Raw genomic sequence first — 17,201 nt, forward strand, 5'->3', positions numbered from 1 at the left:
TGTTGATCAGCTGCAAAAATAGTATTTAGCAATTGTCTCTACTGAAAAGTTAATTTCTGCTTCATTCCACACTCATTCAGAAACAAGTCACAAAGTCCAACCTTCACTCAAGGAGAGTGGGGTTATACTCCCCCTACTGGGGGGGCAAGTATCTACATAAATAATTTGAAATTGTGACCTCATGGACTGTAGCTTGCCAGGTTACTCTGTCCATGGAATTCTCCAGACCAGAAGACTGGAGTGAATATCCATTCCTTTCTCCAGGGGATCTTCCCAACTCAGGGGTCAAACTCAGGTCTCCCACATTGCAGGTTGATTCTTTACCATCTCAGCTACCATTTGCAGCATATATTTGCATTGTCACATATTTATGTTTGGATTCTTTTGTCATAGTCTGCAACCTTCTTGTTTTCCTTTTTCTTCTGATAATTTGTATGCTAACATTTTTTATGTCATACTTAATCTCTGTAATTTGAAGCCATAAAAATCCTTCTTTACTCTCTTCTGAGAGTTTAAATGTTTGCTTTATTTTAAATTATTTTATTTTTATTCTTCATCCCATTATTTACTTTGCTTCACTATGCTGTCTAAGACCTGAGATAACATGTTATACCCAAGTTATGATGAATGCTCTGCCTGAAATTATTTATAATCTTTGTGGTAATGCTACTGATAGAATATTAACAACTGAATTGACAGTAAATTTTTAAAAATATATGTTGCTTGTATAATGGCTCTTGAAACTGCTGTCTATGTCAAAATTACTTAACTTTTGGAACTGCAAAAAAAAAAAATAATAATGCACAGAAATCTTAATGAATAGGGTAGGAAGGCCGGAAGGGGGAGCTCTCAAGCCCTGTGACAACAGTAGAGCCCAACAAGAGGACTCTTTTTTTCCTGGCAAGAACTCAGCCAAAGAAAACCCATGGACTCTCTGTTTACTATTATTTCCCTTTTCCAACTTTTCTTCCCTATAAAAATTTTCTCCTTCCCTTGCTCTGTGGGAACTTGCACAAACCTCACCTCATATGCACAGATGATGCCAAATAAACCTATCTTTGCTGAAGAAATATCCGACAGTCTATTTGTTTTAGTCAACAGACCACACAAGGATGGATATGATTGAGTTTTGTGTGGATCCAAGGGATTTACTGTTATCACAATTTTACTTATTTTTTCATTCTTTCCATCCATAGCAAATAGCCCAAACAGATGACTCTCTTTCCCATCTCTCTTTGTACAGAGGGTTTATTTTATCCTGAAGCTGCAGTACTCAGGGATCCTGATGCACAAGCCGGAGGCCCTGTCTCCTTTCCCTGCACGTGTCCACTGAAACAAAGCAGCTTATCAGCTGGGTCATATCCACAACCTCAGGGCAGCCTCCAGCTCCACCGCCTTGTTCTCTCTCTGGAATACTTCCCTTTCCTCATTCTGGCCTGAAGATTTTCCTTACTTTCTTACCAAGTCAGTCATACATTTAATATTACTTTTAAAAATATTTTATCCAGTACTTAAAATTTTTTCTGTGTGAAATTAGTTTTCAGGATCAATAATTTATATGTTCTGCTTTTACATATAATCTCCCTCAATATTTTCTTAATCTTTTCCATCATCCTCCGCTTTTAAAAGACAGTTTAATTATTCATTTTTAATATTCATTTTGACACATAATTTTGTTCACAGTTAAAGATTTCCACTAATTAGTCTCATAAGATGAAGTGGGGAAAACATAATTGAGGAGGAGCAGAGAAAATGAAACATTAGATGTGATATAAATGCAAGACTAGGAAAGAATTTGAAAACAAAGGAGGTTAAGATGTAAACTCTAACTCACAGCTAAAAAGATAAGTATTCTTACTATCAGCAATCTTGCACTCTAGTTTGAATATAATTATAATTTTCAGACTAGCAAAATATTGTCACATTTTTCTCACTGCTAAAGACTTGGAACACCTGGCATTATAAAATATATAGCTCTAGATCTTGGGATTTTATTATTTATTAAACCACAGACCTTATAAGATTATGGTTCTTAGAAATGTGAGCCAAAGAAAATTATTAAAACAATTAAATATAGTACACAAACTTATTTGAAATTGTATATAGACTTTTAAATTGTGGGGCTGCTAAATTTCAGCTTTCTGTACTTTCGTACTTCCAGAAAACCATGTCTTATAGCTGAAGGTTTTGCATGTCAAGGTTGAAATTTGGTATAATAGCAGGAGGAAAATAATGACAAATATATTCATTGCTGATTTTAGATAAAACTTCCTAAAGTCTCATGCTTTGAAAGATATGAGAGCTTTGAAAGTGGAGTTCTTTTGTTAAGAGAACAAAATTGGCTTTGTTATATTATATATGAAATGAGAATCTACATATTGCAAATTATAGTTCAGTTGAAAAATTTAAATCTATTTTGGTTATCTGTGTCCTTGAACCATATGTGCATGTATGGTATGTGTGTTCCCTTATATTCTGAAATTTTAAATTTTATTACTTCCAAGATAAAATTCACTACTTGTTTCCATTATAGCTCTTTGTATTACTATTTTTTTCTTTCTTTCTCTCTCCCTCCTTTCTTTCTTCTCTCTTTCCTTCCTTCCTTTCTTTCTATTCCCTGCCCCCTCCCCCCCTTTTCCTCTTCACACTGCTTTGGTCCTTTTAAGTTAAATGCTTTTGTTGAAAGAGGCAAAAGTTGGCAAGGCCAAGTCCATCATCTATTCACTGATAACAAGGGAATAAGGGAATAGACCAATGACCTAGACAGATGTCTCTGATGTCACAGACTTTGACCAGACTGAGAAGTACCAAATCAAATGGATTCTTAGTACAAATTAAAGTAATTAAACAGGAAGCTATTCAACTGAGGTGGCTCTAATGTCCTGATAGCTGAAGTAAGCAAACCAAAACCTAAGCCAGAGTAACTTCCTGTCTCCTATTTGAGAAAATGAAATTTGAGAATAACTAACCACAAAAAGCCTGCTAGGCTTTCCCAAAGAAGGCAATCATTTAAGTGATAGCCAATCAAATAGTTTTCTCACTTTGCTTCTGTGTCTGCCCTGTAATAACCTTTCCTCTAAGTGTCTGAGGAACATCTCTAACTACTTTCAGTTTGGTGCTACCCGCTAAAATCTGTGTTTGTTAAAATAAACTCTTGAAAGTTCTAACATACTCATGATTACTGGCCACTTTTTCTCCACTGCATATTTCAGTTCTGTCACCATGTTTTACTTAAGGCAACCAATATGATTTTTCTAGTCTGTGCAGTCAAAAACTCTAGCTAATATACTTACCTTTTTCTTAGATTCTTCCTAGGTTACTTCTTGTTCTTGGCTCTAATTAACACCAGTTTCTTTACATCACTATTCATCTCTTTATCCTTTACACTTAAATATTCCAGTAGCTACAAGATATGTCTGTTTGGATTGCCATCTTTGTTCAGTTGCTAAGTTAAGTATGACTCTTTGCAACTCCATGAACTGCAGCACAACAGTCTCCTCTGTCCTTCACTATACTCCAGAGTTTGCTTCAATGCATGTCCACTGAGTCGATGATGTTGTCTAACTGTCTCATTCTCTGCCACTCCCTTCTCCTTTTGCCTTCAATCTTTTCCAGCATCAGAGTCTTTTCTACTAAGTTGGTTCTTTGCATCAACTGGCCAAATGATTGGAGCTTCAGATTCAGCATCAGTCCTTCCAATATAGTATTAATTATATTTAGGGTTGATTTCCTTTAAGATTGACTGGTTTGATCTCCTTACATGCCCAGGGACTCTCCAGGGTCTTTTCCAGCACCACAGTTTGAAAGCATCAGTTCTTTAGTGCTCAGCCTTCTTTACGGTCCAGCTCTCACATCTGTATGTGACTACTGGAAAAGCCATAGCTTTGACTATACAGACAGAGCTTTGTTGGCAAAGTGATGTCTCTGGTTTTTAATATACTGTCTAGGTTTGTCATAGCTTTCCTTCCAGGGAGCAAGTGTCTTTTAATTTCATAGCTGCAGCCACTGTCCACAGTGATTTGGGAGCCCAAGAAAAGAAAATCTGTCACTGTTTTCACTTTTTCCCCATTTTTGCCATGAAGTGATGGGACCAGATACCATGATTTTGTGTGTTTTTTTTTTTTCATATTGAGTTTCAAGCCAGATTTTTCACTCTCTTCTTTTACCTTTATCAAGAGGCTCTTTCGTTCCTCTTCACTTTCTGCCATGAGAGTGGGATCATCTGCATATCTGAGGTTGTAGAATTTTCTGCCAGCAATTTTGATTCCAGTTTGTGATTCATCCATCCCAGCATTTCACATGATATACCCTGTATATAAGTTAAATAAGCAGGGTGACAGTATACAGCCTTGTACATCTTTTCCAGTTTTGAACCAGTCAGTTGTCCCTTGTCCAGTTTCAACTGTTACTTCTTGACGTGAATACAGATCATAAGCAAATCCCTCAACATAGATTCCCCCCAAAACCTGTGAATCTTTTATTTCTACACTCAGTTAATAATGATGTACTCTACTCAGTCACCCCAGGCAGAAATATTTGAGTGATTCTAAATTATTTTTTATTTTGAGCCATTTACTCCAAGCCAGTCATAAAAGTCAGTCTAATGAAATTCCTAAATTTTTCTAGATTATCTTATCACTGCTACCTTAATTTAGATTCTCCCAATGTTTCATCCAGCATATTAATTTTCCTGCTGTTTAATATCCTTCCTTTCAGTTTTTCAATTATCCCTCAAGTTAAATTTATTCCATATTATGTTTGTCTAAACACATTCTGTCCTTAAAACTGTCAAAAGAATTGCTGTGTCATAAAGTACAGCCAGAGCCTCTGGTTGGGATTCGTAACATTCCTATGGTCTTTTATCTGGCCTCAACCATTATCATTCCCAGTCATGCACTTGATGATTTGGAAGGTTTCTGTAAACACCACACTGTTGCTCATGCTATTATTTTTATTACCCTAATTCACTCTCCTAGGTAAGTTCCACTTCTTTTAAAACTCAGGTGTTATTTCCTTTTTCATGCATTACCCTTGCATTCCATGCATAACTTTAAAGAAATTTCTCTACCTTGATATTCATTTAGTTTCTGTTGACCCAGAGCAAACTGTGAGTTTCTGTGGAGTTGGGTTCATGAGGATTGGGTATCAAAGTCTTCTATTGATGTCAGTGTAAGAAAAAAAAAAAGATTTAAGAATCATGGTGGTCAGCAAATGAAGTCAAGTAGGATGATAGACAGATGGTTCATGTTAGTCACTCAGTCGTGTAAAACTCTTTGTGACCCCCATGGACAGTAGCCTGCCAGGTTCCCCCATCCATTATCCAGGCAAGAATTTTGGAGTGGGTTGCTATGGTTTAGGTAAATGAATTTAGAGTCAAAGATGAGCTCTTGTGGATAGTGTTTAAAAATATATTGGAAACAGGATTGGAAACCTAGATTATCTTTTCATTCTTCCAGTTGTTGTTCAGTCACTAGGTCATGCCTGACTCTTTGTGACCCTACGGACTGCAGCATGCCAGGCTTCCCTGTCCTTCACTATCTCCCAGAGTTTGTTCAAACTCGCATCCATTGAGTCAGAGATGCCATCCAACCATCTCATCCTCTCTCATCCCCTTGTCCTCCTGCCCTCAATCTTTCCCAGCATGAGGGTCTTTTCCAGTGAGTTGGCTCTTTGCATCAGGTGGCCAAAGAATTGGAACTTCAGCTTCAGCATTAGCATTACTCCTTCCAATGAATATTCAGGACTGATCTCCTTTAGGATTGACTGGCTTGATCTCCTTGATGTCAAAGGGACTCTTCAAGAGTCTCCTCCAGCATCAAAGTTTGAAAGCATCAATTCTTCCAGTGTGAGTCAATAATTATACCTTCAAATATTATAGCTTCAGATTAAAATGTGAAAGCAGAACTGCAGTCTTCGTTGGAAGGCTTCACAGTGAGTGTAATATCAGGACAAAACCGAGTTTCATCTCAGCAGGGAGTTTAAATGGATTGCTTATATTGGGAAATTTGAAAACATAGATAGCACATTTGTGCATGTTTGTCTAATGAATGACTGAAAGGCATAGGTTGTGAATATGGATGGAATGTCTTAAATATGAGTGCACATCAGATTATTTTGCTTTAAACAGAGAGAGCTATATTTGGAACAGTTTTGAGCAATTTCCTGATTTAAATAGTATTTAAAAAATTCTTTAAAAAGTAGCATGTGGCATAAAAAAAAGAGCTACCTAGTACAATTAATCGGTATTAAATGAATGTGGCAGTGCAGAGAAAACATTTTAAAGAACCACAGACTGTTAAAATGGAAAGAATGGAAGAGATAGTTGGCAAACCTGAAAATCTTACTGTTCCTGTGGGTAGAATAGAGAAAGAAGTGAAGGTAGGCCTGAACAAAGATGTCATACTGGAAGCAACTACAGAATTGAACTGCTTTATGAATGTATCCTAGAGGGTTATTTTCAATTACCCCAACTACGTGTAAAACATGCATATTTGTATGTTCCTTTGTGGTGAAGCAGGTCTTTGAATATAACAGCTTCATTCAGTTTATCAAGTAGATTTCTGACCCAAGAAACAGTTCTGCATTCCAAGAGTGAGAGAAAAAATATATAAAGGAATCTGTGCTACGTGATAATACACGGTGTTAAATAGTCTTGTGTGTTTCCTAAGGCCAAGTATGGAAACTGACAGATAAACACATTTAAGAGAGAACAGCTTAAAGAACAGCAGTAAAGTTTAAAAGTACACCATCTGCTCATTCATTTCACAGGTTTTAACTAGGTGATGAGTATGCTCTTATAATCGTTCCCTTGTCCTAAATATCGTGGTTGAGATAGCTGCTGCTGCTGCTGCTGCTAAATTGCTTCAGTCGTGTCCGACTCTGTGCGACCCCATAGACGGCAGCCCACCAGGCTCCTCTGTCCCTGGGATTCTCCAGGCAAGAATACTGGAGCGGGTTGCCATTTCCTTCTCCAGGTTGAGACAGAGACTTAAATAAACGATTACAAAACAGCTTGATGAATGATATGATAGTGAAAGTAAGGGGCCCTGTATAGGCCCAGGAGAGTGACACAACTAGAGCTTAGTCTCACATCTTGTATGGGTTTGGGCATCTTTGCAAACTCATGATAAAAAAATATATATATGACATTAAATTAGAACTGGAAGAGTAAGTAGAAGAGGTGATGGACTAATGAGACTGGAGTACAGTGTATATAGCTTACTATGCCAGCCACTGTTCTAAGTGGCCTGCAAAAGAACTCGATCAATTATCACAATGACTTTCGCTGTTATTATCTCCATTTTAAATACTGAAAGGTTGAGGCACAAAGATTTTCAGAACATGCCAAGGGTCATATTTTACTGAATGGTGGAGTTAGGATTTGAACCAAGGTAGTGCAGCTCCAAAGTGTGTGAACCTATGGCTGTAGTACACTGTCCTGCCAAGATTAAGGCAAGGGTTAATTAACACATTAGGGAAATCAATACACTATCATGAACTTCATAAAAATAAAGATATATGCACAAATGGCCAACAATCATGAGACTCCTCAACTCATCAATAAAACAAATGCAAGAAAATTAAAACAGGATATAAAATTTACTCTATCAGATAAGCAGAACTGAGAAAAAAAGATTATAACATCAATGGTATTGAGGATATGATGAAATAGGTGGTCCATATACTGAGACTGGTTTCACAGCTACGATGCTTTTAAAGGATAATGGTTCAATATGTAATAAAGTTGGAACATTATCTGCTAAAATTTCCAGGATCTTATCTAACATAATATGTATAAGCAAATTCAATACTATTTCCACACCTTTCTCACTTAATACTTCTCATTCCCCCTCTTATTTAAATCTGTTCCTCCCTCATAAACTTTTATTAATCTGATACTAGTATCAATTTATTGGCTCCTTCCTAAAACCTTAAACCTAGATCCAGTAACTCTCTTTCCCACCATTTGCCAGTTACAAAGTGCGTTTGCTTCACCCTCCAAGTATTAGTCACTCAGTTGTATCCAGCTCCTTGTGACCCCATGGTCTGCCCATGGAATTCTCCAGGCAAGAATTCTGGAGTGGTTTGCCATTCCCTTTTCCAGGGGGTCTTCCCAACCCAGTGATGGAATCCAGGTCTCCTGCACTGTAGGCAGAATTTTTACCATCTGAGCCACCAGAGAAGCCCCCATTTCACCCTCTTAAACGTGCTTCAAATTCTTCTATTCCTCTCTAGCCCAGGCCGTCCCATGCTCTACTATAGTCACAGAATTTCTTTACTGCACAGGCATGAATCACTTTAACCAGACTTGTTCCTTCCTTTCTTGCCCCCTACATGCAGAGAGGTCATTGGCAATTGCAATCAGATCGTGACACTACTTAGTCTCTTAATTTGACTTCCCTTGATTTGCGCAGAAACTAGGCAACTATTGTGGATTCCATACCATAAATTATTTGCCCTGACAACTTCAGACTCATACAATGCCCTTATTCCTTTCCATGGGCACACTATGCTCCCTATGGACCAGTGATATTCTTTATTTCTACCTGTTTCTCTCTCTTCTTAGGGCTTTTGTAATCGTTTTTCTTTGGTTTTCAGTTTGGGTGACATTTCTCCATGGAAGTCTCTGAGATGGCCCTACTATCTCATAGTACTCCTCACCTCTCTTTTTTGGTACTTAAGATGACTTTAATTAAATATGTCTGCATTGAATTTTTTTTTTTTTTTTTTTTAGAAATTCTTCTAAGTCTTCCCCAATAGACCATCTATCTCCATAGGAGCAGTGAATGTGCGTACAGTATTTCACTAACTGCTATAACCTCAATGCTCAGGGATACATCTTTGTGTAGAGACAATACCTTAGGACATTTTTAAAAGTGTTTTACTCCGTGTGGTTCCTCTCCCTAACTACTATTCCATTCTTACAGATTAATTCGAGGGCTTCCCTCATAGCTCAGTTGGTAAAGAATCCACCTGCAATGCAAGAGATGCCGGTTGATTCCTGGGTTAGGAAGATCTGTTGAAGAAGGGATAGGCTACCTACTCCAGTATTCTTGCCTCAGGGTAGTTTAAGATTAAGCAGTCAATAAAATGATGGATGTTGACTACACATATAGAAATGGAAATAAATCACTGTCTCTGATATTTTATTTAATGAGAATAGCATTAACATATATACACTACCTTGTATGAAATAGCTTGCTAGTGGGAAACTGCTGTTTAACACAGGGATCTCAGCTCTGGACTCTATAAGGACCTGGAAGGGTGGGATGAGAGTAGGGTGAGAGGGAGGCTTGAGAGGGAGGGGATATATGTATACATATAGCCGATTCATGTTGTACAGCAGAAACTAACATAACATTGTAAAGCAATTACCCAATTTATCAAATTAAATAAAATATATTTCATTTAGAATTTAAAAAGAGATGCCTATTTGTCTACATCAATATGTCCATTTATAACAATGCATAAATGTAAAAATACAGAATGATATTCTATATAACAGCCTTTACAATAGTTGCAGTTGTCTCTGGGGAAGTTATTGTGATTGACTTATAATAACTGCTAAGGGAAACGGGCAATGGGTTGTGTTTAGGGATAGAGTCATAGAGTTAAACAGCTTGGCTCATCAATCACAGCAGAGGAGTCTTTGGCAGGTTATTTAGTCTTAGGTTTTATAAATCTCAATTTCCTCATCTATCAGTGAATCCAACAATTACTGGTAAAATTAACTGTTAATGCATATATAGCACTTAGTAATATATAGGGCACTGTACACACTTGATAAATATTTACTACAATACACTTTTATTAAACTTTGATACATTTTAAAATAATTTCACTTCAAATTTTACAAGGAACATGTAATGTTTTTAATCACTCAAATCAAGACCTATACATCCATTTTGACAAAAAAAATTATCAAGTCCTTACATACTCACAGATTATTTCTCTCCCTGTCTTTCCTAACATTCCTTAGAAAAGATGTTGAAAGGTGTCTCTCCTTCTCAAATAGCCGCATATTTAGCCAATGCTTTTTTCCTGTTACTGTTCATTAGGCTTATCCACTCACTGCCACATTTGTAACAGATTCAAACGAAAAAAATCTTTGTCTATGCATACTGCCTCCATCAGCTTCTAGAGGCCAAAGAGTAGACAGAAAAATGATTGCTTCTGTGACCTAAGGAGACAAACAGTATGTTGACAAGTCTTTTTGCCCCTGAGATATTAATGTCCTGACATCTTAAAGGGGAACTGAAATGTGGTATTAAAGTGTTAGTCATTCAGTCGTGTCCGACTCTTTGCGACACGATGGACTATAGCCTGCCAGCTTCTCTGTCCATGGAATTCTCCAGGCCAGAATACTGGAGTGGGTAGCCTTTCCCTTCTCCAGGGGATCTTTCCGACCCAGGGATCAAACCCAGGTCTCCTGCATTGCAGATGGATTCTTTACCATCTGAGCACCAGGGATAAGATGCCATAAACTAGCAGTCAATCTAGCATAACAAAAATTTTGTAAATTTCCATCTAAAATAACTTGGGTTAAGAGAACTGCTAAGAGACCTAACTGAATTAAGAGACCTATTTTATAATAATCTTCAATAAATTGAAATTAATGAAAAAGAACACCAAAATCCATAAGGCATTTTGAGTACAAAACCCACCCATTTTGATTCCTCTTTTATGCCTTTCTTCACTTAGATTTGTTTGAAGACTTCTAAGTGTTATAAACTTGCTATTTTGATAAAGCTATATATGAACCTGGAAAATAATACATTAAAACAATACACAGTTTGCTTTTGAGTTTGTAAAACCCAAACAAATAGAATGGACCTGATATTCGTAATCTAGACTTTTGATTTCAAGATCTGTGAACTCATGGGTAGTTTATAACTGCAATTTGATCACTCACCCTGCGAACCCATCTCAGTTACAAGTGCTGTGATGTGAGTTTCTCTACTTCACCAGAGGCTGCCTAGAGACAAATTACTTTGGTGCCAGACTGAATCCACCACAGTAGCTGCACAGGGATGGCATTTCATTCAGATGCTGAAGCCTTGCAAGTTTCGATCTCTGACCTTTGGGATGACATCTTCTGCCCGATAGTCATTATTTTCTACCTCCAGCTCACTAGGTTTCTTAGCAGAGTAGTCATTAGAGCTCCACGGGCAGCATAAACGACCAGATAGAGATGTTTCCGTTTTCAGAAACTGGAGGGGAGGAGATGAAAGGAGAAAAAACGCTTCAAACTTCCCTTTATTCATGACTGCGTCTTTCTCTTGTTGGCCTGGGAGGCCACTCTTGCTGATTTCCCTGTGATTCTGAATTTCCCTGGGATGTTTCAAACCACACCTGTCTCTAGGATGCATGTGTAAATTGACCTTCTTGCAGTATCATCCCAGGGAATACTGCAAGGCGTTTCTTCCCTACAAGTCTGAAAACTACTTTTAAACAAAGGTTAAAATTCAGTTAAATAAGGTATGCAGGAAAAAAGCAGAATCAAGCCTGGGGAATGGTAAAACTCTGAGCAAGTTAAATATGCCATAAGGATGTTTCCAGAGGGAGAGATCAGTGTTGAGTGGGTGTTGATATAATGACGAGTAACCCATTTCTTTTAATCCCTTGATACTATTCTTGTTTTCTTATGACTTTTCTTTGCTCCCCACACCTGTCACTTCCTGCCTTAATATCCTTCCCTTCCATTCCCTCCCTGCCTTTCTCATTCTTTATTTCTGTCTCTCTTTCCCTTTAAAAATCTTTTATAAGATTACTGCTGCAAGAATGCTGAAATCTTCTTAGTCTTTCCCTTTATGGAAATTCAGTTGTATTTTTCAATAACAGCATGCTAGAAAAGATACTTTGTCCTTTTTTTTTAAATTTCAAATGATCAAAAATATTATTTTAACATGTCATCAATGTAAATATAATGAATGAAGTATTTTGCATTCTTTTTTCCTTATTAAGCCTTTGATATCCAGCCTGTATTTCACACTTATGGCACATCTCAATTTGGACTAGCCACATTCCAGGTGCTCAATAGCCATGTGTGGGCTACTGTTTAAGACCATACAGGGCTAGACCCTCTCTGCTGCCAGTTTCAGTGCTGGTAACATTCTTGTCTTCTTTCTTCCTTACATGTAAGATACCATAAAAAGAAAAGAAAAGAAAAGAAATGTAGCTTGTTTTTAATTTTTTTTTTCTAGTTGCATCACCATCACACACCATAGAGAACAATGGTCTCTTATTTTCAAATCATTTTACACTCCTGCCAGCAATAGAAGAGAGCTCTGCTTTCTCCAAAGCCTTGCTGATGCTTGGAATATAAACTGCATATATTTAAAGTGTGTAATAGTTAGGTTTTAGCATAGGTAATACTTGTGAAGTCATCACCACAGTGAAGGTAATGAGCCTATCTTTTACTCCCCAAAGTGTCCTTCTGCCCTTTCGTTTTGTATTAAGCTCCTGACCTCACCTCTCCCCACCCTTCCCCTCCTCAACCTACCTCTCTGGCAACATAGGTCTGTTCTCTGTCACAAGCATTCATTTGCATTTTCTAGAATGTTGAGTGAATAGAATTATACAGTTTGTAATTAAAAAAAAAATCTGACTTATTTCAATCAACATCATTGTTCTAGGTTTTCTTCCTTTTTCTTGCTGAGCAGGTCTCTTATACAGAGATAGACCACTTTCGTTTATTCATCTCTTGTTGTACATTTGGTTGCTTCTAGTTTTTAACTCTTATCAATGAAGCTTTCAAAGGCAATCATTTACAAGTTCTCCTAAGGATATATGCTTTTATATGTTTTGAGTAAATACTTAGTGTGTGGAATTAAGAGGTCCTATAGTGGTTTTATATTTCATTTCTTAGAAACAACAACAACGAAAATTTCCCTATTTTCCAAAGTGGTTGGACCACTTTACATTTCTGCTAACACCTTTTTCAAAGATCTTGGCTGTGTATGTATTGATTCTGGATCTCTACTCTGTGCCATTGATCTATTTGTCTGTATTTAGGCCGATATCATGTTTTCTTGTGGGTTTCTGTGGTGGCTCAGTGGTAAAGAATCCACTTGACAATACAGGAGATGCAGGTTTGATTCCTGGGTCAGGAAGATCCCCTGGAGAAATAAATGGCTAGTACACCAGTATTCTTGCTTGGGAAATCCCACGGACAGAGGAGCCTGGTAGGCCACATTCCATAGGATAGCAAGAGTTGGCCGTGAATTAGTGACTAAACAACTATCTTTGTAGTAAACTTCAACACCATGTAGTCAACTTTGCCTTTCCATATCAATGTTAAAACTGGTTTGATGGTGTCTAAAAGAAATATTTACTTTTTGATCATGGTTTTCTTGAACTTATGGATTTCTTAGACTTGTATTTCAGAAAATATGTTAACTTAAAATTTCAGTTCAGTTCAGTCACTCTGCTGGTCTGCACTTACCTCCCCAATACTTGTCTTACTTTACTATGTCTCTTTCTCTGCCTAAGACCAAACATAAAACTGATTATGCTCTACTAATTCTTGTCTCTGTCACATTAGAGATTGAAAATAACTGTTTTCACCACTTTTGGTGCAGCAGCTTGGCTTAAGAAGGAAGACGTGACATCTTGGAGTCACACTGCACTTGTTGCATACAGTATGGAAAGCCTCAGCAATACTGGAAAAGGACTTCAGCGGCAACGGTTACTTCAGTGCGCAGGGAGACCTTTGATAGGCAACAATGGCATAACTACTTCTTTGGATATTGTCATAAAAATGTGATTTCATCAGAGGGAATTTAGTAGCAAAAGAAGACACTGTGGATTTTATTTGAGTATTGACTAAGAAAAACTGGCTCATGGGATGCACTTGAGTTAGATTTTGGTATTTCAAAGAAATATTAGGTTATATTTTAAGATGATAGGTACTTTTAAAAAATACAGATAATAATGAAACAAGAGAAATATTGGTTTGTGACTACTAGTGCCAATGTAATTTTGTCCCAAGTCTGTGAAACATCAGAAAGATATAGCAGATCTATTGTGGTGGTTTAAGATACACATTATTTTCCTCTTGTCTGTAATAAGCTCTAATTCAAATAAGTGTACCCTCAAGTGCTCCTGTGTCTGGGTAAAGATCCTTAAAACATGAGGAACGGAGCCCCTTAACTCAGAATCCAACTAGGCTGGTTAGAATACACTGCTTTTGATTTGTCCAGAGGCAGACAATTGGCCATATATCTTTTGAGTTTTTGCCTAAACTTTTTCAAGCTATTACTCTAGAAGAAAGACAATTTCTTGATGTTAATGAAAGTTATAAGTCTTAAAAACAGTAGAGGTTCAAGTGGTTACATTTCCTACTGTTTGTAGAAAGTCAAACAGTGAAAGAAGATGAAGACAGTTTACTGAAAGAAAAATAATAGAGATTCCTGGTTGTATTGCAGACCCTGGTCCAGTTGTTCATAAGCCTGTTTCATCTTCATGCTGTACATTTTGGTTATTTACACTTTCATTGGGTTTTCTGAGAAAATATTGTTTTTTCTTTTGCCTAAATTAAGTTTCTGTAAAATGACATTCAAGAATCATAAGCAATTTGTAAAATGTGTGTCCATTTATACTCACTAAGGACTCTAAATTATTTAATTTTCTCAGAGTAAAGCTGAAAAGTTTTGCCAGAGAAGCTAAAGTTTATTTTGAATTACAGACAAATGTATGTAATTATGTGCACTGTTTTCTCAATTATTAAATAATAGGTAATTGTAGGAATCTGATGTTGCTTTATATATTGGTGATTTTTATAATATCAGAAGTTTGCTTTCAAAGAGAAAACTCACTACCTCCCTGTTTTGGTAGACCTTGATTTTCACATGGAATTTAATGTGTTTTAAAAATTTTTTTCACACAGTATTTATTTAAGAAATTGATGAGAAGTCTCAAACTATGCAGTTAAAATAAATATGTTATCTCATATTGGTGTCTTAAATTATGTAATTTTTTAATGAATTCAAACTTCATCTATAGAGTACAGGTATGAAAAATAGCTTTTCAAACAGAGAAATATTTTAAGTATGTATATGTATGTATGTTTAAGTACATATTAAATCATTGTGTTCTAATAATCTAATTACTTAAATTGCAATAATAATCTGCAATAATGTTACATGATCAACTACATTACATTACACAGACATTAGAATCATGCATATTGAATTTCTTACTATATAAGATTTTAATTATTATTCTAAAGATATAATATTTAAGTGACGGCTTTATTGGGTAATGATATGAATGCTAATGGTATTTCATTAAGTGAATATTAAAGCAGTTTATTTTGATTTATTGATCTTTCAGATTTCTAGCAACCTACTTCCTCCCACTCCTTTTCATTTTAAGCATCAATCAAGGTGATGAGATTGATGAGGATTCAAAGAAAATATCTGTGGTTTCCTTCCAATGCACTGGGGGTTATATATTATATGTTGAGTAAAGCAGCATTTTCTTTTTTAAATCTTTTCCAGTTTCATATATAACCTTAAGGAATGTGGCCCATAAGAAATCCTGATTCATGACAATTCTTTAAAAATAATATCACTGACACCCTAAATCTTGCCCATAGGTATTCACTTTTATTAATGAAATTTTATGTACAGATAATTTTCAAGCATATCAGCTTAAAGCATAAAACTGGACTGTAAGAAAATCTTGTATGCCAATGAATAGAAAAAAAGTTATGACTGTCTTTACTATAGAACTGTCTTCATACAGAAATGCTATGAATGTTCATTAATCATAATCAACAGTTTTCTAGTAACAGCATACCAACAGTCTTTCTAAAAAAAAACAACAAAAATATGTCAACATAAAGTATTGGTAGGAATATTTACCAAAGGGGAACTGAATGTATAATGTACCAAACAGTTCAGAGTCTAGGCTGTAAACCAGTAAGCAATACGCCATATATAAACATTTCATTCACTCTTCTGTGATTTCCTCTGCAATAATTTATCTAATATTATTATAAAATTTGTTGGCCAACAGTTTTCTCAAAAAAACTTGACTTTGAAATAGAGATCAATGACAAAATCAACCTTGTTCTATGCTGATAAATATTTAGAAGTATACAGCAACTTTCATAAATCGCGTTGTCCATTACCTCCCTGTTTCATACTTAAACTTGTCTCTTTTCCTTTGTTGACTAACTAGGCTAATGCCATTCACATCATCACAGGACTCACAAACTTGGCTTCATTCAGCCTTTCTCTCTCATCTTCCACTGAGACATTTCATTTGCTTATATTAGCATAAATATAAAAGTCCCTAGCATACCTACATTTTCCCCCAATTAACCAGGAATTATTTTAACAACCTGATTTTCTGAGCAAGCTTTACTTTACCCTCCGCAGCTCTCTTTACCAGCCTAACTTTAAATTGTGTTCCTTACTTATGTTATGTTTTCCGCTTCTGCACAGCTTGAACTTTCACTGTCTAGAAATTATCCCTAGCTACATTTCCCATATACCCCTGAACCTTTATAAAACTATTCATCACTTTGCCTTCTAAATAATAATAACTTAAGATTTTCGAGTACAAGCTCACAGAGAACAATGCAATTTCCCTTCTCCCCTGTTTATATAACTTTTTAATAGCACTTCTCAGATTGGAATATTTTTAGTTTACTCAAATGATTCACTGAGTATTATCTATCTCCCCATGAGTTTAAAAGTCATGTCAACTTTTGCATTTAGTTTCTTCACCAGCTCCTACTACAGTGTATGGTTCACATGAGTGCTCAAAAATGTTTACTCAAATAATTACTAGAAATGTTACTCAAGAAAGTCTCAAAATTATAATATAGTCATAATTCCTACCAATTTCATTGAGGTAAAAACTTTTTTCATCTCTCAACACCCAATTGCCAAGAAAGAGTCAAATAATGAAGTCTTGAGCAATCATGTAGAGAAAATGATAAAAGTGAGATTATAAGGACAAACTGTAAAGAATAGTCAATTATAATAACTATGGAACCCAATTTACTTATACCTTTAAAGAATAGACTTCCCTTGGTAGTTCAGAGAGTAAAGAGCCTGCCTGCAATGCAGGAGACCTGAGTTCAATCCCTGGATGGGGAAATTCCCTGGAGAAAGGAGTGGTTACCCACTCCAGTATTCTTGCCTGGTGAATTCCATGGACAGCCTTGTGGGCTATAATGGATCACAAAG

At 36.2% G+C, this 17,201-nt stretch overlaps 2 long non-coding RNA genes across 2 annotated transcripts; one reads left to right on the top strand and one right to left on the bottom strand.

Moving 5' to 3' along the window:
• Window positions 1-214: 214 nt before the first annotated feature.
• On the top strand, window positions 215-1,517 carry LOC145531346 (uncharacterized). The gene is made up of 2 exons (XR_014072368.1): window positions 215-311; window positions 1,244-1,517. It is a non-coding gene; the product is annotated as an uncharacterized LOC145531346 (long non-coding RNA).
• A 7,612-nt stretch (window positions 1,518-9,129) lies between these two features.
• On the bottom strand, window positions 9,130-12,532 carry LOC145531345 (uncharacterized). The gene is made up of 3 exons (XR_014072367.1): window positions 10,913-12,532; window positions 9,942-10,180; window positions 9,130-9,256 (listed from the first exon to the last, which is right to left on the bottom strand). It is a non-coding gene; the product is annotated as an uncharacterized LOC145531345 (long non-coding RNA).
• Window positions 12,533-17,201: the final 4,669 nt, after the last annotated feature.

The sequence above is a fragment of the Giraffa tippelskirchi genome, chromosome 2, assembly GCF_054371585.1.
Source record: "Giraffa tippelskirchi isolate mGirTip1 chromosome 2, T2T-mGirTip1v1.2.pri, whole genome shotgun sequence".
In the NCBI taxonomy this organism is placed as follows: domain Eukaryota; kingdom Metazoa; phylum Chordata; class Mammalia; order Artiodactyla; family Giraffidae; genus Giraffa; species Giraffa tippelskirchi.